The 23,121-nt window shown below is 42.6% G+C and overlaps 1 long non-coding RNA gene across 1 annotated transcript; it reads left to right on the forward strand.

Annotated features, from left to right (window-relative positions):
* The first annotated feature begins 361 nt into the window (after positions 1-361).
* LOC309335492 lies at positions 362-23,102 on the forward strand. Its single transcript, XR_014153540.1, has 3 exons — positions 362-604; positions 18,953-19,020; positions 19,224-23,102. It is a non-coding gene; the product is annotated as an uncharacterized lncRNA (long non-coding RNA).
* The last annotated feature ends 19 nt before the right edge of the window (positions 23,103-23,121 follow it).

Genomic DNA, 23,121 nt, shown 5'->3' on the forward strand with positions numbered 1-23,121 from the left:
TCTTTCTTTTTATTGGGGAAGGAGAATTTGACTAAATATGCAGGTTAAGGAGGAGGGTTCTAAGGTCATCTGTGTTCTTGAAGCTGTCGATACTTGGCTGAGAAATAATATATTGCTGGCTGCCGGAAGAAATAATGGCGAAGGAAGGGCCGGCTGTCCACGAGGGTGCGCTGTGCGACTAAGAATATCTGCATGCTCCTTGCAGAGGCCGGGGAATCATAACTTCGCACCGAAATAATCCTATACATCAAAAAGAATGCCGCCACTCCCCCACCTTAAAGAAATTGCCTCTCGTCTCTCCCCCGCCCCGGTTCCTTGCAAACTGAAAGGAGGGGGGGGGAGAGAAGTGCAGAAAACAATGCAATATATGCACAGCCTCTTCCTCCTGGGAAAAAGCGCGCGGCAAGCAAGTCCCCACACGCTTCCACGCTTCTCACGCAACTTGAACTCCTGGTGCAGAGACAGAGAGAATGAGAGAGGAGGCAACCCACAATGATCCTCTGATTTTTAATGTGGGGGGTGGGGTGGGGTCTTCAAGCAGCAGCACCCATCCTTTGGCGTTCCTAAAACTCAGTGCACCACTAGCGAGGATAATCCAGCCCAAGTAAGTTTGGAATGCTTTCGGTTTGCTTTTGATCCAGCAAAAGAGGGTTGTGGGGCACAGTGGTGAGAGGCCAATGATGTGGCATAGAGGGAGTTTGTGATACATTTCCCCAGCCCCCCCCCCGCGGTTGTCCACAGAAAATTTGGGACTAAGAAGGCTCCCCCCCACTCCGTTTTCTTCCCTGCCATACATGCATAGGCTCGGGGGCAAGGAAAGCTGCGGTGCAGATGAGAAAACTAAGATGAGATCCTATGTACCGTTTTGGGGAGGAAGGAATAAAACTCCACTGAACGCAGCCACGTGCCAGCTTGTTTGGGAGGGAGTCCCACTCACCTCAAGGCAGCCCTTACTTCCGAGTAAACACGCAAATGTGGATGGGGGGTGCGTGGGGAGGGGGGAGGAACTCCAAAGCCCTGTTCATTTGATGCATGTTTACTGGGAAGCAAATGTTTTGCTGCAGTTTGACATCGCTTCTTGGTTTGAAGGGATCGCAGTTTTGTAGACCGCCTTGGAATCTTTTCGATGTAGGGCGGTTAAGAAACTTTTTTAAAAAAAGAAAGAAGAAACAAATCCTATCTAATCCTCCCAAAGAACTGGGCATAAAATAGCAGCTTTAGCCATAGGGATCTGATTTGCCTGCAACTAAACACACACACACACACACACACACACACACACACACACAGTGTGCGTAAACATGTGTACTGTATATTACATATTATATATACATATATACGCACACACAATAAAATGTGTGCGCGCGCGCGCACCTCTGCTTTTGCACGATCAGGAATTGGAATCCTTCTATAATGGGACTCTGGGTCAAGGACGGGCAGCGGGGGGGGGGGTGCCCTGCGCGCCAGGAATCCTAGAATTGTAAAGTTGGAAGGGGGCTCAAGGGTCATCTAGACCAACCCTCTGCAAGGCAGGCCTCTTTTGCCCAGCGCGGGACTCGAACCCACGCTTAAGTGTCTCACGCTCTACGACCGAACTGGCGCAACTGCAGTTTCCAAGTGGGGCTGGGTGGGGAACGACGACAGCCCTTCTATGTAATAATAAGGTAACTAACCCCGCGCCCCATTGCTCTGGCTCGTTCCCCAAATCTCCGGGGAGTTTGAGGGGGGGGGGTTGGCTCCTGCGGGCCTGGCAGCGGATCGAAAGGGAAGCAGCCGTCGGAAATCCGCGCGGAGCCCTGCCTGCCCGCCCGCCTGCCTCTTCTGCGCTGGGCCAAAGGTGCCCATTTCACGTCGGGGGCGAGAGGAGCGCGCCTCCCGGGGATCCGCGGCGCTTCCTGCCCGCATATCCTCCGATTGTGTGCCTCGCCCGCGCCGCACCTCGGAGCGGAGCTGCGGCACGTCCAGGCTCTGCCGAGCAGGCCGCTGGCGCAGGCAAACAGGAACCCCGAGGGGAGGCAGCGCCCAAGGGGACAGCTCGTCTCTTGCAGGATATCCCTTTCGCTCGTTGGGTCCTTGCCTTCTCTTTTCTGCCCTTTAATTCTCGCCAGAAAGGAAGCGAGCGCGTCCCCACGAGGACGTTCCACATATCTGGGGATGGGGGAGAGGCAGGAATGCGCATTTCTGCACGGACAGAGGAAGCTTCCTATTGCCAGCGGACGCCCGTCTGCCTTTCATGGAAGGAGGGTGATGTTCAAGGCCAGGCAACACGAAGCCCACACCGACCCATGGAAAGCCTTTAGGCTGCAATCCTATACGTGCTTTTCTCTAGGAGTAAGCCCCATCGATAGCACGCAGATAGTTCTTTACCATGCTAAACAGACATTCCAAATGCACTCAGTTGTGGGGTTTTTAAGCCATCAATGTGTGCCATCATGAAAGCAAATGCATGAAGCTGTTCTTTTAGAAGACGAGATGTGCCCTGAGAACATTTGTTGAGCCAAAGGCAATGATCCAGGCTGTGTTTCGACAAGCATGTGTGGAACAGAAGTCACCTAAAGAAATCCGAGGCAAACAGGGAACTATTTTCAGAGAAGGCTACTTCTGTACAATTAATTTAGCCTGGATAGATTTTTAAAACGTGTGTCCAATTCCATTGTTTCATGAGTGCAAGTTTGTTTAAGAGGGCCATCTTAAAAATAAGCAAGTGTTAAGGAAGAGGAGAGCATATAATACAGGCATGGTTTTTAATGACTTTCATTAAGCAATATGCAACTAGATATGACATCTATTTACTCCTGTTGAGTTAAATGGTGTTCAGTCCCAAGGAAATGTGAATAGGATTATAACTTTAATGCACATAAGTGTTTTTTTTTCTATATTATTATTGTAAGTTGCCACTCCTATAGAAACTTACTTGGGACAGAGTTAGTGTGATGGAACTAACTGAGACTTACTTCTGAGTAGATTTACATAGGATTGGAACTTTAGAGCTCTGGTAAATAGTACACCTTCTGTATTTTTTATTACATCTTTTGTCAAGCCTCATTTTCTGCTCCCTCCTTATTGAAGCAATGCTGCTGTGGACATATTTATTGAATGGAATAAGGAATAAGCTTGATTTTTTAAAAAATAATAATACGAGTTTAATAGCCATACTCGCAAGCCACAATTCATGTACTTGAATTGTGACAGGACTGCTTTAGAGTAAGGCAGTATCCAGTAATTAATGTCCAGTGCCCTGATCCAAAAATGTTTTTTGGAAAGGAAATAGCCAATATGCTTTACTTCTAAGTGACTGTACCTAGGATTGGGGTACAGATCACATTCTAAGACTGCTTGATTATTTTCAAAAGGAAACATTTTAAAAGGCAAATCTTATTTCCTATGACACTGTAACTGAATATATTGTTCTATGTAAAAGTGCATTCCAAATAATGGATATTTCAAGCCATTATTTTCATATCATACTTAGTAGACTACAAACTGTAACTGACTGCCTATAATAATATTTATACTGGAAGCAGTAGAACAGTACAGTTAACACTCCAGTCCTAAACACACTATATCAAAGGAAGTCTCACTAAAATCCTAGGGACTTACAGACATGGAAAGTCACTGAACTTTGACAAAGTTCTACATAAACATATAGAACTTTAGGACAAAGATAGATGAATGCATTTATTTTATAAACTGAGTAAAAACCCAACCATTAAAGCAGGAGTAATGTGATGTCTCTTCATTTTGGATAAGAAATCTGCTTGAAAGCTGGCATGCTGATGCATTACTTAGTTTAAACTATTATAATTTTTTTTTTCAGTTTCCTAGAACTGACAACTGTTCCATGCACAATTATTGGATTTGAGTTACTGTTTAAGTTCCTCAAACAATTCCTCAAACATCAGCTATATAGCAGTTGCATTTTTGCTGAAGGGACGTCTTACACTTGTAAATGCAATTCATCAATGCAAGATGTCTTTGTTTTGTATCGGAGGGAAGAGTTTGGCCTCCACGTAGCTGAGAACGGATTTCTCTTTAATATGCAGGATGTTTGGGTTACCCAATGCGGTGGATTTCCTAAGCAAATTTCTCTGCAATCCCCCAGTTTAAACAACAGCAGAGTCAGTGGCAAAAGACCACTAATACATTCTCAGTTCAAATGTGGAAAGATACAATGCAGGAAGCTGAAAGACTGATCTTGAGGAATGGTGAAAGATATATGTAGCAGAGTGAAAAGTGTCTCTGAATCCTGTTACTAGAGATTGTTGTTTTGTTCAACAGCACTGGGAAATGCACCAAACATGTTACAAATCTAAATATACTATTGACCATATAAATCTAGTTAGGGTCTGAACAAAGAGGCACATGTAATACAGGAGGAAGAAAATGGTGCTGTAGGGAGTGACATCTCCAACCCTTCACTGGGGAATTTTGTTGTTGTTTAGTCGTTTAGTCATGTCCGACTCTTCGTGGCCCCATGGACCAGAGCACGCCAGGCACTCCTGCCTTCCACTGCCTCCCGCAGTTTGGTCAAACTCATGCTGGTAGCTTCGAGAACACTGTCCAACCGTCTCGTCCTCTGTCGTCCCCTTCTCCTTGTGCCCTCCATCTTTCCCAACATCAGGGTCTTTTCCAGGGAGTCTTCTCTTCTCATGAGGTGGCCAAAGTATTGGAGCCTCGGCTTCAGGATCTGTCCTTCCAGTGAACACTCAGGGCTGATTTCCTTCAGAATGGATAGGTTTGTTCTTGCAGTTCATGGGACTCTCAAGAGTCTCCTCCAGCACCATAATTCAAAAGCAACTATTCTTCGGCGATCAGCCTTCTTTATGGTCCAGCTCTCACTTCCATACATCACTACTGGGAAAACCATAGCTTTAACAACACGGACCTTTGTTGGCAAGGTAATGTCTCTGCTTTTTAAGATGGTGTCTAGGTTTGCCATTGCTTTTCTCCCAAGAAGACTGCTATCACCATCTGCAGTGATCATGGAACCCAATAATAGGCTTCCACTAAACAGCAACTTTTGCCTATTATCTACAGCACATTGTGCTTTTCCTTCTTACAAGACTCTTTAGAATTTCATTCCCTCCCTTTGGAATCTGGAAGAGCCCATTCATATATTTTTGCAGTAACTTAATTGCTTCGTATCTTTCCAGATCATAGCAGTTTAACCAAGGCATCTGAACAGACAGCATCAACGGCATACCTTCAAACCACATTTTCTTTTGGAATAATAATAAAAGCTTATTTTCCTACTTATTTTTAGTTGTTTGCAAAGGCATTTTTCTCCAGGGTGATTATAACGTTGCAGAAGGAAGAGTATTTAAAAACATGTAATCCATTAGTTACAGTGCAAGCCTGTGTACAGAAGTAAACTTTGTTGAGTTCAATAACCTTTACTCCCAGGTAAGTGTGTACTTCTATAATTAGTTAGGACCCATATGCTTCTAGATTTACTATTTGCATTGTATTGATTGAGAGCTGGAGTGCTTGGATTTAATGTGATTTTAAACCCTTTGATCTCAGTTCTCAAACAGTTTAATAGAACACCGGTTTAACAGGTTGTTGAACTGAGCCAACAAAATTGTGGATCTCAGCTAAACCAAATGAAAGACTAATTATTATACACCATTGTTTCTTTGTAGCTCTAGGAATTTAGAAGCTTCAGGAATTATATGTAAAGCCTGCAGATTGCTGCTTCTTTTTTTAAAAAAAAATGGATTCCATTTGCTTAATCCATAAAAGGACATGAAGGTAGAGACTGGCGTTGCCTAAATCTGATTCAAGTTCTGAATCAGTGAAGGAATGACTTTCTATCTGATTCGTTGCAGAGAGGTCTCTTTCTAATCCTTTGAGTGCTATTGCTTATGTAGCCAAAAGGGTCACCATCAGCTCTCAAAAGGGAGATATCAGCAGACCCTGAGGTTTGCAAAAGTACCCAAAACCTTTATGGAAAAAACAACCAACCTACAATGAAAAACAACACAATGAGGTCTGAGCATGCTCAGTTGTCACGGAATACTGAATGCCTTGGGGGGGGGGCAGAAAATGACTGGTGAAGGAATTGGGTGGAATCTTGAACAGCAGCACTACAGCCTTGTTAGCATCTATTAGATACCTAAATGGAACCTAAGATATGTCTGTCATCTTCCTAGCCTGTCTGTGTGCTTCCAGAGGCATTTAACTGACCATGGGTAGACTGGACAAATGGTGCAATCCTAACCATGTCTACTCAAAAGTAAGCTCTATTGCATGCAATGGAACTTACTCCCAGGTGAGTGGATTGCAGCTTCTGTGGATCCTGGTCTTTACAAGCGTGAGATTTACAATGCTCTTAATCATCTAATTTGTTGGCTTGAGCTGTGATCCAGAATAGTAGGCCCACAACTTATGCAGGGGTTATGTTCTGGGAATCAAACCTAAAACCAAATCACATATAGTAAAAAAAATCATTGGCAGGTGGGCTTGCCAATATCATTTCCCCTGGAATACTTTCCACCCTCTTTAATTTTTTGCCACATGCGTGAAGCTGAACGCACACAAGTTAAATGAGCGCAAGTTGCGGGCTTACTGTAGTCTCTTGTTCAGTGCTCAGGTCTGGCTCCCTCCAGTGAAACCAGTGGGATTCCCCCCCCCCTTAGTTCCTGTGTGCTTTGGTTTTCCCATGTCTTCGTTGGTTGGAAATTAGGTTTTTAATTTTTAATTTAACCTCAATTAATTTTTAATTTAACCTCAATTAAGAAGAAGAATTGAATTTTCAAATACACCTTTTGCCATCCATGCACCCGCTTACAGTCTCTCCTCTCTTCTCTCTTGTGTGTGTGTTTTTTTAAACAGATAAAGGATTAAGTCTTTGAACATACTGTATTGCGGTATCGTACAAGTTGATACAGTTTGGGGCATTCTTTCTGTGTACATTCATACCAGACGGTTAGCAACAGGCAGGCTGTAAATCTTCCCATGAAAAGAAATAATAATTTAGAAAATGTGTAGTATTTCTGGTATTTTTTGAAGATACCAGCATTCTGACAAAGTCATACAGGGGATTAATTCTCAGGCAACTCCAGGATATCAGCAAACAGGACCAAAAAAGGCATTCCACAGGTGGATGCATATTGAGGCTACATTTTTTCAGTTGTTCCCACGTTAATTCTGATGCAGAATGTTCGTGATAAAGTAACCTCAACTGGGCATTATAATGGAAGGCGTGTTTAATTTGGTCTGAATTGTGCTTGTTCTGCAGAAAAAAGGTGGTAGGGCACAGGAGGAGGTGGTGAAGAATCTGGGCAGGACCAGGGAGGAGAGGAGGACCAACAAACTATGTCCAGCCCACCCATGGCTTATAGGACACCCCAGCCAAGAAGCTCAGCAAGGATGTTTATCTAAAAGAAGAGAGCAGTCGGGATGCTCCTGATTCCACCAAGATACAACTATGTCCAGTCTAGTGGCCAAATCATCTCATGACACTCCTCATCTTAAAAGGGTTGAGGGGCTTCTAGAGGAGATCCTCTTAACACTCAAGCAGATATGAGTGTTTGTAGGCAGACTGGATCCCAGCCAGCTATGTAGGGTTTAAAGGCTAAAAGCAGCGCTTTTAATTGTGCTCAGAGACAGGCTGGTAGCCACTGAAACTTTAAGAGCTAGTGTTTCATCCAGCTGTTTCCTAGACAGCTATGCAGCAGCTCTGTCTGGACCTAATGCAATTTCTGAAGTAACTTGAAGGTTACACACCATGCGTTTCAGTAGGCTTTTCTAGAAATTACCCCAACATAGATAACCATGGTCATTAAAGGTAAAGGGACCCCTGACCATTAGGTCCATTCGTGGCCTACTCTGGGGTTGTGGTGCTCATCTCGCTTTATTGGCCGAGGGAGCCGGCGTACAGCTTCCGGGTCATGTGGCCAGCATGACTAAGCCGCTTCTGGCGAACCAGAGCAGCGCATGGAAATGCCGTTTACCTTCCCACCGGGGTGGTACTTATTTATCTTACTTGCACTTTGACGTGCTTTCGAACTGCTAGGTTGGCAGGAGCTGGGACCGAGCAATGGGAGCTCACCCCGTTGCAGGGATTTGAACCACTGAACTTCTGATCGGCAAGTCCTACCTAGGCTCTGTGGTTTAACCCACAGCGCCACCCGCGTCCCCCTAACCATGGTCATACTTTATCTAATAATAATGTATCAAACAAAGGTTGGAGGAGATAAATATGTTGGGCACTTGGGGTGGGGGGTTCAAAAATAGATCAGACTATATAAGGCATTTGATGAGGATGGCCAATTTAATGCACAGACTGCCAGCTGAGGGCTCTAGTGTTTTCCTTTCAGGTGCTAAATGTACACATTGATCTCTGCAGGTACATCAGTTTCCTCCCTTAGATGGTTGAGGGAAAGTCTCCGTTCATGAAGACGTATCGGGGATGTGGCAAGCAGATCGGAGGGGATCTCCCATCTGGGTTTTGCGATCATATCTGGCACGTACATGCAAAACCTTGTGAGGTGTTTCAAGTAGTTGCCAAGCATGATTGAAAAACCTTGATGGTTTTTAAGGTAAGCGAGGTGATGCTCACTCCCCACAGTAGCCCACAGTGTAAATAGAGACACACCTTCCATGAGCACAGTCTCAGCCAGATTCATCCCACATCACTCCTTCCAAATTCTCCACTTTCCCATACAGATGAACCCTTTGCTATAGGAGTCACGATCCTGTTTCAGTTTACAGGGCTGTGGTGATGATTACTGAGAGAATGGATCCGATATCATCTGAGCACCTGGGGCAAGCATTGTGTAACACATACATCTATTGCCAGCAGAGATTCAAAGAAGACTCCAGAAACCATCGCTTGGTGAAACAAAAGAGGGCTATATCTATTTAAAACATAACAGCTTGGAGGATCTTCAAAATTTAATCAACTAGAATAACCGAAACAAAATATAGTCTGGGCAGGTAAGTTCCCTAAGGCAGGAGAGATCGTCTCCCTCCCCTCTCCTGGGCATGTCTGCAGGCTCGTCCTGTAGCCCCACAGCAAGGACTGGAAGGCTATGCCAACTTCACAAGCACACCACGGCACTGCCAGAACCTCATGCCAAGCCAAAAGGACACTCCCAAGATCCCACAAGCCAAACCTATGTTGTGTGACCAAAGACTGCCCCATACCCAGTAAAGCCTTAGAAATTTACTCTATCAGATATTAAAATTCACTCTCCTGCCTGACTAAAAGCCAGCTAATTCAATTTTTAAAATGCCTCTCTAGCATAAAACAGGCAGCGATACGAAGCAGGAAAAAGGGAAGCCAGTCAGGAGCTCTCCCCAAAATTCCTACTTCTTTCATTCTGCAAAGCACCTTCTGCAGCCTCCCAGGGTGCTGACATTTACTGAAAATCTCATTACATCCTTTATTGGGATTTTCCAGTGAGAATTCAGAGAGTATGCATGTCAATGCACCTGAGAGCTGGTTGTTGATGTTTTTAAAAGTGAAGTATTTTTACCGTTAAAAAAATAAGGACAGAAAGTTTTATGGGGTTTCTCAAGGTAAAATCTGTCAGTGTACCAATCTCAGATGCCTAGTAGCCAGCTTTCCAAGTCTCCCTTCAGTTATAGCCCAGTGTTGGCAACTCCTGCAATTGGTTCCCCGCCCCCCTCAGATCAGGAAGGTCGGGCAGCTGGGGAGGCTGCGGAGCGCTGTACAAATGTTTAACAGAAAGAGGGTTAGAAGCCTGCCACCCCCAGCCTCCTTGAAGCAATAAGATAAAATCAACCCTGCCCCTATTAAAATGCTAATGAAATTCTAAGGCCTCCTAAGAATAAGGGAACAAATGGAAGCCTCTTTCGCAGGGCGAAGAAAACTTTTGAAAAATTGGAGGACAGGTTTTGGCACAGCTCTCATTAGCGCTCCCATGCACAGCCATTGCTTCTGGAGTCTTTGAGATTGCGGCTTGAATGTTCTCTGCAGCTGTGTAATCCCCCATTTGCAAGTCACTGCCTGCAGATATCAAACTCCTGTGAGCACAGTCTAAGCTACAGAGTCTGAAATGAAGGCCTGGAGCCATATATTCACATGGGTGCAACTAACGAGAAGAACGAGGCTTTCATAATGAAAAGCCATTTTTTAAAAAAAATTCATGCCTTTTCAAGACAATGCAAGGAGCACAACTCAAGGATGCAATTGTACATTTGGGGAAATAGAATGGGCTGAGTTAGAATAACAGAATTTTGCAGTTCATTTCAATGCAAAATCCTATGAATTTAGGGTAGGTGTTTTGTTTTTTAAAAAGTAGCAGTATGACACAATGCAATTCTGAAGAACGTGTTGGTAATTCCAAAGTGTGTGATGTACGTGCATTATCTGTATCCTCCCCCCCCCCCATTAAAAGTGTTCAGTTTTTGTGAATCTGAATTTGGTGTTTTGAAATTATTTCTGTCCTTTATATCACTTTATACAGTGGTACCTCAGGTTACATACGCTTCAGGTTACAGACTCCGCTAACCCAGAAATATTACCTCAGGTTAAGAACTTTACCTCAGGATGAGAACAGAAATCGCGCAGCAGCAACAGGAGGCCCCATTAGCTAAAGTGGTGCTTCAGGTTAAGAACAGTTTCAGGTTAAGAACGGACCTCCAGAACGAATTAAGTACTTAACCTGAGGTACCACTGTACTTGGGGTTGTTGGTTAGGGTTGTTGTTGTTGTTGTTGTTGTTGTTGTTGTTATTTCCACCTATGGCTAATTACCACTTTGCACAATGACTTCAATGGAAATTTCCCCCCTCTCCTCCTCCCCACACCCTCTTAAATTTGTTCTGAGGGTTCCCCTGACCTTTTGGAGCAGATCTGAAGCTGTCTTGGGGCATGTGTAAGGGGAGAAGGGAGGAAAGACCCATTGTACAAGCAGAAGAAATCCCTCCTGCACATTTTTTAAATACTGCCCATTATCTATATGCACTGAGAACCCCTTTATAGACTGATGTGGCCAGGAAGGGTTGTAATACCTCTGCGATGTCTAGTACAGTCAATCCTCGGATCCCGAACACCTCCATTTTGGAGCATTTTGGTTCCTGAACCCCAAAAACCTGGAAGTAAATGCTCTGGTTTTTGAACTTTTTTCAGAAACTGAACGTCCGACGCGGCTTCTGCTTGAGTGCAGGAAGCTCCTGCAAGCAATCAGAAGCTGCGCCTTGGTTGTCAAACATTTCGGAAGCCAAATTTGCTTCTGGAACAGATTACATTCAACAACTGAGATATGACTGTATATCAATGGTTCCTGTACATTGTTTTATTGCAGGCCTCTGTTCTGATTGCATATTCTTTATGAACCATCACATTTCCTTACCTAACATCTGTTAATCCAGGACAATGCTTGAAAAGTTCCGCCCCCAACTCTTTTCTCAATTTAGCATTAAGGAAACCTAAGCACATAAATTCACTTAAGCATTGTGGCAGGCTTTGCAAATACCTCATATTTGTAACAACGGATACAGAAGCTCTGCTGCAACTCTGCAAGGCTACATCAATTAAGATGTTACTGATTCCTTCTTAGCGCAATAAAACAGTAAGTGAGTGATATCTTCATATTATCAAAGCCTTTGCCAGTTCTGTCTTGATTGCACTCCAATATTTTCCCATGAGCTCCTATTTCTTTAGGAGGAAGTAACTTTTAATATGATCCCTGAAGAGTAAATGGTTTGGGGCCATGATCCCATTCATTTTCATACATAGATCATGCCCTTTAACTTCAGCAGCTTTATATGATCACAAAGCCAAAACCAGAATGTACACTCTAATCCCTGCCCCAATAACATGTAAATGCAGAAACCAAGGTAGCCTATGAATTTTAATGCAGATCTATTCCTGTGCAATGAAAGACAGTTGTAAGGCAATATCTTCATAAAATAAGTATCACAACCAATGGTGCACAATGCTTTTGTTTCCATTCACAATACACATTAACTATTACGACTACTACTACTACTAATAATAATAATAATATTTTTTATTTATATGCCGCCCATCTGACTGGTTTGCCCCAGTCACTCTGAGCGGCTCCCAACAAAATATTAAAAACACGATAAAACATCAAACATTAAAAACTTCCCCAAACAGGGCTGCCTTCAGATGTCTTCTAAAAGTCAGATAGTTGTTTATTTCCTTCACATCTGAAGGGAGGGTGTTCCACAGGACGGGCGCCACTACAGAGAAGGTCCTCTGCCTGGTTTCCTGTAACCTCGCTTCTTGCAGTGAGGGAACTGCCAGAAGACCCTCAGAGCTGGACCTCAGTATCTCGGCTGGATGCAGACAAAAATACATTATTTGGTGTATATACAAAACTTGCTGGTCTGTTTTCGGATTGATGGTCCATGCACCCTAAGTTGGAGTAGCATATGCACTTTACACAGCTAGGTCTGTTTACATGATTACAATCTCATTCAGCCAAAATCTCATTGAGCCAAAAATTACCAGGTGAGTTTTGGAGGGATAAACACCCTCTAAAGAATATTGCGCAAAATGTGCCACCTCCCCATGTATGCACAATTTAGTTACCCGCAAATATTTATTTATTACATTTTATTAAATTTGTACATTGCCCTTCAATCCCATGGATCCCAGGGCAGTTCACAAAATAAAAATACAATATCAAAACATGCACAAAAAACCTTCATAAACCAATAAACCCACCCCCCACAAACTCATTTAAAAGGGGTATAAGATATTGATAACATGGAGCTCTCTTATGGGCCATTTTATGTGAGCCCTAGAAAATTCTAAGCTAATAATAATAATAATAATTTATTTATATGCTACACATCTGACTGGGTTGTGATGCAGATTATCATTTAGTGAGTAAGTCACTAATATAAAATAAAACTGACCTGAAAGCATTTTCATTTTGGTAATTTTATGTCACAGACAATTCCCCTCACCTCTACATAGTTCTCTCAAGTCCCCTTGAATTTCAAAATAGGCATCAACAGTGTGATTATAATCTATGACGGTGCCATTGTCAGGTTAACACCTGTATGTGCTGATATATGACTAGTACCGTGTTGCAACAAGCATGCAAATAAGTTTATAATTGCTACATAGTTTAAAAAGTACTGAAATTGTCATAACTTTTATATATTGCTCCATTACAACCTTTAAATAAATGTTTTGATGGAGTGCTAGGCCTTTTTATTCTTGTCTATCATTAAAAGGCCTTACACAAAGAAACAATACTGTTCCACATCAAACTGTCACGAAGATACATCTCCCTGCAACACCTACTTGTTATGAATAGACACAGGCTAAGAACAGTTTATCATGATGAAGATAGCGATTCTTGCAAAGCCTTAAGGGAACCAGTTTTCATATAATGCAAGTAATATTTTAGAAATGTCTAAAATATATGTTCAGCACATTGAACATATATTTGACTTAACCTATTACTTCCCAGAGATCAACTTTAACAATGTATTTACTTACAATTCAACAAAGTGGTCCCACTAGCAGATACCCACGCAAGGACTTCCACTAGTGGAACTGGGCTTTCCCCCTCATCTCTCCCCCCCCCCGCAAAATTTTTTGGTGTGTGTGGGTCAGGCAAGCTTGCCTTCCCCAGGGGAAGGAAAGAGGAGATTCTTTCATCAAGCAATCAAAACTGCTTCTGCTGATGGGGCCATCTCCTTTGCACTATGCTGACGCATTAGCAAAAAAAAGTTATCTGGGTGGTTTACAGTTAAAATACTAAAAATAAATAATAAAGTACAGTATAAAAATACAGCAACCAAGAAAGTACAGTGGTACCTCAGGTTAAGTACTTAATTCGTTCCGGAGGTCCGTTCTTAACCTGAAACTGTTCTTAACCTGAAGCACCACTTTAGCTTATGGGGCCTCCCGCTGCCACCGCGCGATTTGTGTTCTCATCCTGAAGCAAAGTTCTTAACCTGAGGTACTATTTCTGGGTTAGCGGAGTCTCTAACCTGAAATGTATGTAACCTGAAGCGTATGTAACCTGAGGTACCACTGTAGTAGCACTCATATTCTTAAAAAAGCATTCAAACACATTTATAAATCTGAAAAGCCTGGGGGGGATTTAAAAGTTATTCGCCCAAAGCAGAGAAGACCACAATGTAGGTGTTAGGCGAGCTTCTCTGGAGAGGGTGTTCCACAGTGGGGGAGCCATCACTGGATAGCTTAGCGAGTAGCATGTGAGACTTAATCTCCGAGTTGTGAGTTTGAGCCTCACATTGGGCAAAATATTCCTGCCTTGCTAGGATGATCCTCGTGGTCCCTTCCAAGTCTACATTTCTATGATTCTGTGAAAAGGCCCTCTCCCTTTTGGCCACCTGCCTCACTTCATGCCTTTTATACACCCATACACACCAGTCACCCAATGAAAGTGTCAAAGTTAACTAGATTTGCCTGTAGGCATATTTTCAGATAGATCTGGGATGGCATAATCAGTAGAGCATGAGACTCTAAATCTTGTGTTGGGCAAAAGACTCCTGCATTGCAGGGGTTTGGACCAGATGACCCTCAAGGTCCCTTCCAATTCTACAATTTGTCTCCACCCACATCGTTCAGCCTGGACACTGAGGTCCAGCACCGAGGGCCTTCTGGCGGTTCCCTCACTGAGGAAAGTAAGGTTACAGGGAACCAGGCAGAGGGCCTTCTTGGTAGTGGCACCCGCCCTCTGGAACGCCCTCCCATCAGATGTCAAGGAAATAAACAACTATCTGACATTTAGAAGACATCTGAAGGCAGCCCTGTTCAGGGAAGTTTTTAATATGTGACATTTTAGTGTATCTTTCATCTTTTTTTTTAAAAAAAATAATTTTTATTAATTTTCATAAACAAAAACACACAAAAAGACATACACAAACAACACATGACTTCCCCATACCTCCCCTTCACTGCACCCTTGTTTCCAATTTTTTAGCAATCCTTCATTCCATTTTTATATTTAACTTCCCTCAGGTTTTCTTAACTTAAACATTTACAGCTGTAATTCTCTGTTTCTTACCCCTTGACATTTTATCAGTCTGAAATTTTACAGCAGTTCTTAAGATATATTTTGAATTTTTTCCAGTCCTCTTCCACTGTCTCTCTCCTCTGATCACGGATTCTGCCGGTCATCTCTGCCAGTCCCATAAATTCAGTCACCTTCGTCTGCCATTCTTCCAGAGTAGGTAATTCTTGCATCTTCCAATACTTTGCCAAAAGGATTCTTGCTGCTGTAGTTGCATACAAAAAAAATGTCCTATCTTTCTTTGGTACCAATTGGCCGACCATGCCCAAGAGAAAAGCCTCCGGTTTCTTTGCAAATGTCCACTTAAGGATTTTCTTAATTTCATTATAGATCATTTCCCAGTAGGCCTTAATCTTTGGGCAGGTCCACCAAAGGTGGTAGAAAGTTCCTTCACATTCGTTACATTTCCAGCATTTATTATTGGGCAAATGGTATATCTTTGCAAGCTTGACTGGGGTCATGTACCACCTATAGATCATTTTCATTATGTTTTCTTTCAAGGCACTACATGCCGTAAATTTAAGGCCTGTGGTCCATAACTGTTCCCAGTCAGCAAACATAATATCATGACCTAAGTCTTGTGCCCATTTGATCATAGCTGATTTAACCGTTTCATCCTGTGTATTCCATTTCAGCAACAAGTTATACATTTTAGACAGATTCTTAGTATTGGTCTCTAACAATTCTGTTTCCAATTTTGACCTCTCCTTCTGAAATCCTAGTTTCCTGTCCTGCTTAAAAGTCTCATTTATCTGATAATAATGTAACCAGTCTCGAACCTTGGATTTTAGTTTCTCAAAGTAGTGTATCTTTCATCTTTGTTGGAAGCCACCCAGAGTGGCTGGGGAAACCCAGTCAGATGGGCGGGGTACAAATAATAAATTATTATTATTATTATTATTATTATTATTATTATTATTACTTCTGCCTTCTCCTTTAACATCCATAGGGTTTTGTTTTGTTTTGTTTTGTTTTGTTTTGTGATACTGTTCTCCAACCAAACATGTACAAAAATGCATATATTTGGTGTAAGTGTACATTAAAATGTATATATTTGTTAAGATGACATGCAAAAATGCATTCCACGTGACATGCAAAAATGCATTCCACATGACATGCAAAAATGTTTATATTATGATAAATGGTGATTGAAATACTGGTGAAATTTCCTGAGGACTTAAAAAAAAAAAAAGAAATAGCAAACTGATACAGAAATATGGCAATAAAACAACAACAGAGAAATGGGAAACAGAGATAAACAAAAATTGACCGATTCCTCCATCTCTTTTTATCGCTGTGGTTCGATCATAGGCAAGAAGGGCTCCATCAGGCTAATTCACAAATGACATGCTCTGTCACCTGTTAACCATGTCCTGTGGCTACTTGGTTCTACCTAGTAGAAACAGTTCAGTTTCTATCCACAAATAAAGGACGGCCTCATTTAGAAACCGGTGGGAGAATATTTCAGTCTCTCACTCTGCTGCCGGCTTCAAAGTTACTCAACAACAACAACAAAAAGGCTTCAAAAGGAGGCTGCAGCATGAAATTGCTGAACTAGAATTTCTCGGCAAATTTGATTCTATTCAATTAAGACTTAATCAGGACTCTGGTCTTCTTTCTCGCTGCAGGTGTTAAATTAAGTTAGTGCAGCTGGAAAGACAGTCTTGTCACAATGACTGCTGTTGCGTACATGTCATCCTGTTCTTATCCTGCGTACATTTGGGAACTCCAGGAAAATGACTCAGGGCTACTGCTGCCCTTCATATTTTATAGTCTGTGTGCACCACAACGGTGTGTGTTTGTGTGTGTGTGTGCTTATATATACTTATTGAAGATAACACTGAATGTGTCTGACAAAGTGAGCTCTTGACCAGTCCATGAAAACCTCTGCCACGTGACTTTTGTTTGTATTTTAAGGTGCTAAAGGCCTATTTGATCCAGTGATAGGTGATTTGAGAAAAAATATGAGACTTGTTTCTATGGAGCAGAAATTTCACCCTAAATGATTGCCCCACAAAATATATCTGGTGCCTTTGTAGATCACTGAATACCATTTCATTAATGTTTGCATAGTAGCACAGCTTCATTTAAATGCAAACTGTTATATAGTTGCTCATTTCAAATGGGTGGCTGGGCCCTTGTTCAGACACTTATTTAATTTAATTATTTAACTGTTTTCTTTAAACTGATGTGACAACCTCTCGTATTTGAGGTATGGTCTTTCAAAATATGCAACACAATCCTATCAGAAGTATGCCCTACATAGTTCAATGGGACTTACTCTTAGCCTGAAATACTTTACACCTGCATTTCACTTCATTGCTTATGATGTCCGGAAATGTTTATTTAAAAAACCCTTAATAGCTTTTAAAAACAGATATGTTATAGCGAGATCAGCTGTACGTGTAGTAGGCTGCAGTATAAATTAATAAAGTAGGGTTTTAGAGCTGATTTTTAATAAATAAAACTCATTTTTAAATTTTATTTTATAGGTTTATAGCTGTTTAATTCAAAAGGAAAAGGGAGCATAAGTGCCCTGGTTGGCAGGAACAATTGGACGGGAGCTAATTTTAAATCAATCACTGCATTTAGGATCATCTGACTGATGATGGACCAGTCAGCGAAAGAAGCTAGAAACTAGTAAAAGTTGCTTGTTTGGGTCATCCTCAAGTGAATTTCTACATGGCCTGGAATCCCCAACACTTCATTAGCCAGACTTTAATTGAGGGGTCCATTTTGTACCTGATGATGAACTTGCAAGTTTGCAGTAAAAAATAAATGTGCTCTCAACCTGGCAGATTCTGAGTTTTCAACTAAGTGCAGCCTCCAGAAAATTGGAAAGAGGTCAAGGGAAATCTGAACTCCCGTGAACTCCCATATCTTGAATTTTAGTTCAACAATGTCAAAGATTGCTTTGGAAACATTCATTAATCTTCGTGACATATTTGTGACATCACAACAGTTCAGAGATGCTTAAAAATGAAGCTCATGGGTGACCTTTCTCAAGGTCATGCCAAGTCAGTAGAAGAACCTGGGAGTCAAGACTAGGGGTCTGTGGCGGGTGGAATTCAGTTCAGGTTGAAGCTGAATCTATCAAATTTGCACTTTCTGAAACAGCATATGAACCAAAACACAGCAATCTCCCCAAATTTCCATGTATCTGAATTTTGCTAGCCAGTTTGCCATGCTCTGTTTACAGAAATACATATATTAGGGGGAATTGTGAATAAAAACAACACAGGGGGGAATGATCATATATAAGGAAATTGCTAGCAAAAATGCGTCCCTTAGTCAAAACTGCATATTAAAATGTGTTTATTGGGAGAAATTTGCACTAAAATATTGGCAAAGTTTCATTAGTATTCTTCCCCCTCCCCCCAAAAAAACCCCCACAAACGGCTGCAAAATGCATAGAGAACTGAATTTAAGATTGGAAAAATGAAAAACTGAGAGCTGAAATTGACCGATCCTTCCATCCCTAGTCAAGAATTGTAGCTTTGAACTTGGTAACAACAACAACAACAACAACTTTGTACCCTGCGCATCTGACTGGGTTGCCCCAGCCACTCTGGGTGGCTTCCACATATATAAAAACATGACAAAACATTAAACCTTAAAAAGCTTCCCTATACAGGGCTGCAACAACATCTAGCAGTGTGACCTGATAATTGAATTGAGTTGCCTTGTTTTCACCATAAGGCTGCAGTCCTGTACACATTTACCTGTGAGTAACAGAGCAATCTTTAATCAGGGCCTAGGAAGACATGGCACAGTGTATCCACCACAGTATCTGAAGCTCTGCCACCTTCAGCCAGCCAGGATGAAAGGTGTTTGGGAGCAATCACTCCACTACTACTCAACCTTCCTTAACTGATTCGGTTGAGCTTCCTTCTGCCTAAGCCAAATACACACCTGACTTATCCCAGGATGAACCGCATAGTTATTTCACCAACAGCTCCTGCAATTGGGATCCTTGTCCTATTGGACCAGCTGGCAGAGAAGGTCATCTGGTGGGATCACCTGGTAAGGTTTAAAGAGCTACTGCTGAACTGGAATAAATTCCATGGTGAAATTAATAATATTGGGATGCCATGGGGGGGGGGAATAGATGCTTTTAAAGGCCATTGCACCTTCATTTTGATAAGTATCAGTGTGGTGTGGTGTTTGTAGCTCACAGTATTTTGGATCACACACACACACACACACACACACACACACACACACAGGCAATATTTTGGAGCCTCTTTTCCTGTGTTCCATTTTTTAGGTCCATAATGTGTGCTGGCCTGCAGTTTGCCAGGTGGCTCACTTGACATACTTTGTGATGACTAACTCTGCGTGGTTTGGACAAAGCGATGCCAAGACGTTTCATCTTGCCCAAGTGACTCACAAGGCGGAAAAAATATTGCAGCATTTAGTTTGCAAGTATAATTTATGTTCTTTCAACTGATCTTGCTGTGGCCAGGCCAATTCAGCCATGAAAAGCGAGGGAAATGCATCGGTTCAAGGAGGGAAGCACTGATCTATGAGAACAATTATAGTTAATTAAGTGGACATTTCACAAGGGCGAGGGATCCACTAGTCCCCTTAAGAGAGCCAGTCAAATATGAAATACGAGTGATTTTGTTAGGGGAAATAAATGGACAGGCTGCAGATGGGGGGGGGGGAACAGCTGGAATTTTGCTGCCTTTGTAGCCGAAAGAAGAGGATGGCCCAGTAGAACAAAGGGGTTCTGAGCTTATGGAGTTGAGGGATCTCCACTCTTATGTCATTCTTGTTGTCAAGGACAAAAGCTACATGGGCATTTGTACGAAGCGGGGTTTCCATTTTGCTATTTCATCCATGTTAGAAAAACTGTCAAGTATGGATATAATCATCTGGGCAGTGATGAGTTACTTCACACAATCGGCTTCTCCTTTATTTAAAGGCACATATGGCAACCCGGCCAGAAGGCAGTCTAGGCCAAAATGTAAGAGGGAAATGGAGTTACTTTCTACCTGCTGCTGCCTTCTTCCTGTTCTTCTTCAAGAAGGTTTGCACCAGGACAGGGCCCTCTCCTCTGATTGTGGGAAATTCCCTAACTCTTCAACTGAAACCGAAGGAGCAGCTGGAGAAGATGAAACTGCGGGTATATCTACGGTATATTGCCGTCTCACCAGTTCACTTTTAATGCTCAATCCCTTTGTGCATCACTCCCAGAAATCTGGAGTGGTAGTTTTGGGAACACTGAATGACATGCCCGCTATTTGATGAAATACAGTAATTTATGACCAAGGCTATTTTTTTTCAGCGGAGCTCAATTCCAGCACCTCTCAGGTGGGCGCAATTGCCATTCTAAGAGAACAAGGGAGAAGTTCATGGTCAGCTCTGGCACATCTTTTTCTAGAAAAAAAAATAGCACTGCTTATGGCATTTATTTTACCTCAAGAGCTTGGCCTGTCCACACAACAATGTTGTGTGTAGGTCAAGCTGAGAGTTACTGACTGACACAAATTCACCCAGTAACTTTTGTTGCTGAGCAATGGTCTGTATTACGCTGAATTCAGCTTCGTGATGTAGATGTTTGGATGGAGGAGAAATTCTATTCAGTTCACATTTAAAGGCAAACTTACCTAATTCAACAGGTGAATCGAAACACCACCTTTTAAAATTCGCATTCTCTGAATTTTGCAATGCAGTTCTTCAGCCAGGCAATGTGTACAAAAGAGAACACACTGTGGTGATGCGTACATATAGCTGCATATATTAATGAAAAATACTGTGTGTACATTAGGGGTTCATAATGCATACAAAAAAAGAGGGCATATTAAGAGAAAATCGCTGGACTTAAAAAAAATAAAATCACAAATTGATGTGGAGAACTGAACCAAAACCACCACATTCACCCATCTTGATGTAGCTGCAGATCATTTATTACTGTAGATTACAGATTACAGTGAGTTTCTGTTATCTGTCGTATGTCTGATATCTGGTGCCTCTTTTCATTAGGTTAGTTCCTGCAGGGGTGCCTGTCTCAAAGTGCTCAAATAACCACTTTAATCTTCTCATCAGTCGCTTTGCGAACAAGCTATTTTCACATTTTTCTTCTTTGGTGCTCTGGTTTGATCAGTCTCAATAGAGTGCAGGGTGTGGATGCTAATAACTGCTTTTAATTCATCTGAGCTCCAGGCCATTTCATAGAAACTTTTCTTGGTACTGCAAGTGGTTTCCCATGCCTCAGATCCACCCTCACAAAGCCCAGATTCTGTCTTTCCACCCACTGAAGATGAGAAGCATATACCTATTGGCTTTTATCTGTTAATAGAGAACAGCACTGCATACTCAAAACAAGTACATTACAAAGCAAAAAGTAGGCCCCAACTCTCTTCGGCCTATTCTTCTCCCTGTTGCTCTTATATGCCTTCAGCTCGACTGAGGGTGGGGTGCACTTTCATTCAAGGAACAACAGGGACCTGTTCAATCTGGCATGTCTCCATGCCAAGACAAAAATGCAGTGGGTTCTCATCTGGGAGATGTTGTTTGCAGATGACACAGCCTTGACAGTGCACTCCAGGGAAGCTCTACAGACACATCAACTGTTTTGCCCAAGCCTCCATGGAGTTCGGCTTCACCATCAGCCTGACAAAGACAAACATCCTAGGTCAGGACACTATCAGCACTCCGCACATCAGCACTGGTGGTAGACGGTTTTGTCTACCTGGGCTCCACCATAACCAGCAACTTCTCCATCGGTGCTGAGCTGGACAAGCGTATTGGTAATGGCTTGCCTCTCCAAAATGGAATGGGAGAATGTGATGCTAACAACAAATACCAAGATGAAGGTCTACCAGACCTGCGTGTTGAGCACTCTGCGTTACGAAAGTGAGTCATGGGCAGTTTACACTCACCAGGATCAATGTCTTAATGATTTCCATATGTGCTGTATCAGGAAGATTTTGGGCATCACATGGCAGGACAGTCTCACACAATGATGTGCTCTTCCCAAACCCACATTCCCAGTATGTTTGCACTCCTGTCTCAGTGACGTCTCCACTGGCTCAGTCATGCACACAGAATGGAAGATGGCAGGATCCCCAAGGATGTGCTTTATACGATACGATACGATACAATAATCTTTATTGTCATTGTCCCATACAGAACAACGAAATTGAAAAATTGCATCAGACATTCAAAAACCAACAAGCCTAGTATCCCAGCCTGGTTAGCCCTCTAAAAACTCTGATACCGCATAATTAAATACAATATACTCCCAAAGAGACTACCTTACACTGCGTTTAAAACCAAAATCGCATTTGGATAGAAACTGTTTCTCAGACGGCTAGTCCTAGTCTTTATGGGGAGCTGGCTTCAGGCACCAGGCCCGTTGGCAGACCCACTCTGCACTAAAAAGATGTTTGCAAATGTGACATGAAGGCTGGCAACATTAATCCCGCCATGTGGGGATTCCTTTGCAGGCGACCACAGTGCCTGGAGACAGACGGTCAGGTTGAGCATCAACAGCAGTGACCAGAGGAAAAATGAGTGCAGGGAGGAGTGCGCAGAGAGAGGAAACACCATGGTGCATCAGTAACAGCAAAACTGGACTCCTTCATCTGTCCCACAGATGCCTCTCCAAACATGCCTCTCCAAAGGTTTGACTTTTTCTCCGACAGCACACTCTTCAATTGTCTCTCGAGACAGATGGATACCAACAAAATGTTAAGTAGACTAGAGCAAGACTACCTCAAAAGATGTCTCCCGTGTCTTTTTCCTGCCCTTCTGTCCAGGACTAACCAGACAGAGCAGAAGAATCTGTTTACCAGATAAAACTACTTTGTGACCTAACAACATGTTGTGCCTAAAGTAAACTCTGCAGGTCTGGCTAAACCATTAGGCAGACTGGGGTGTCTGCTTCAGGCAGCAGATGCATAGGAGGCAGGGAGCAGTAGAGCGATGGTTGTGGCCTGTCATACACACCTTGACCTAGTAGCCATCTGCACTATACCTTTAAAGGAGGGACGCAGGTGGCGCTGTGGTCTAAACCACTGAGCCTCTTGGGCTTGCCGATCGGAAGGTCAGCGGTTCAAATCCCCGTGACAGAGTGAGCTCCTGTTGCTCTGTCCCAGCTCTGCCAACCTAGCAGTT

The sequence above is a fragment of the Podarcis erhardii genome (assembly GCF_964252035.2).
Source record: "Podarcis erhardii genome assembly, chromosome: 1".
Lineage (NCBI taxonomy): Eukaryota > Metazoa > Chordata > Lepidosauria > Squamata > Lacertidae > Podarcis > Podarcis erhardii.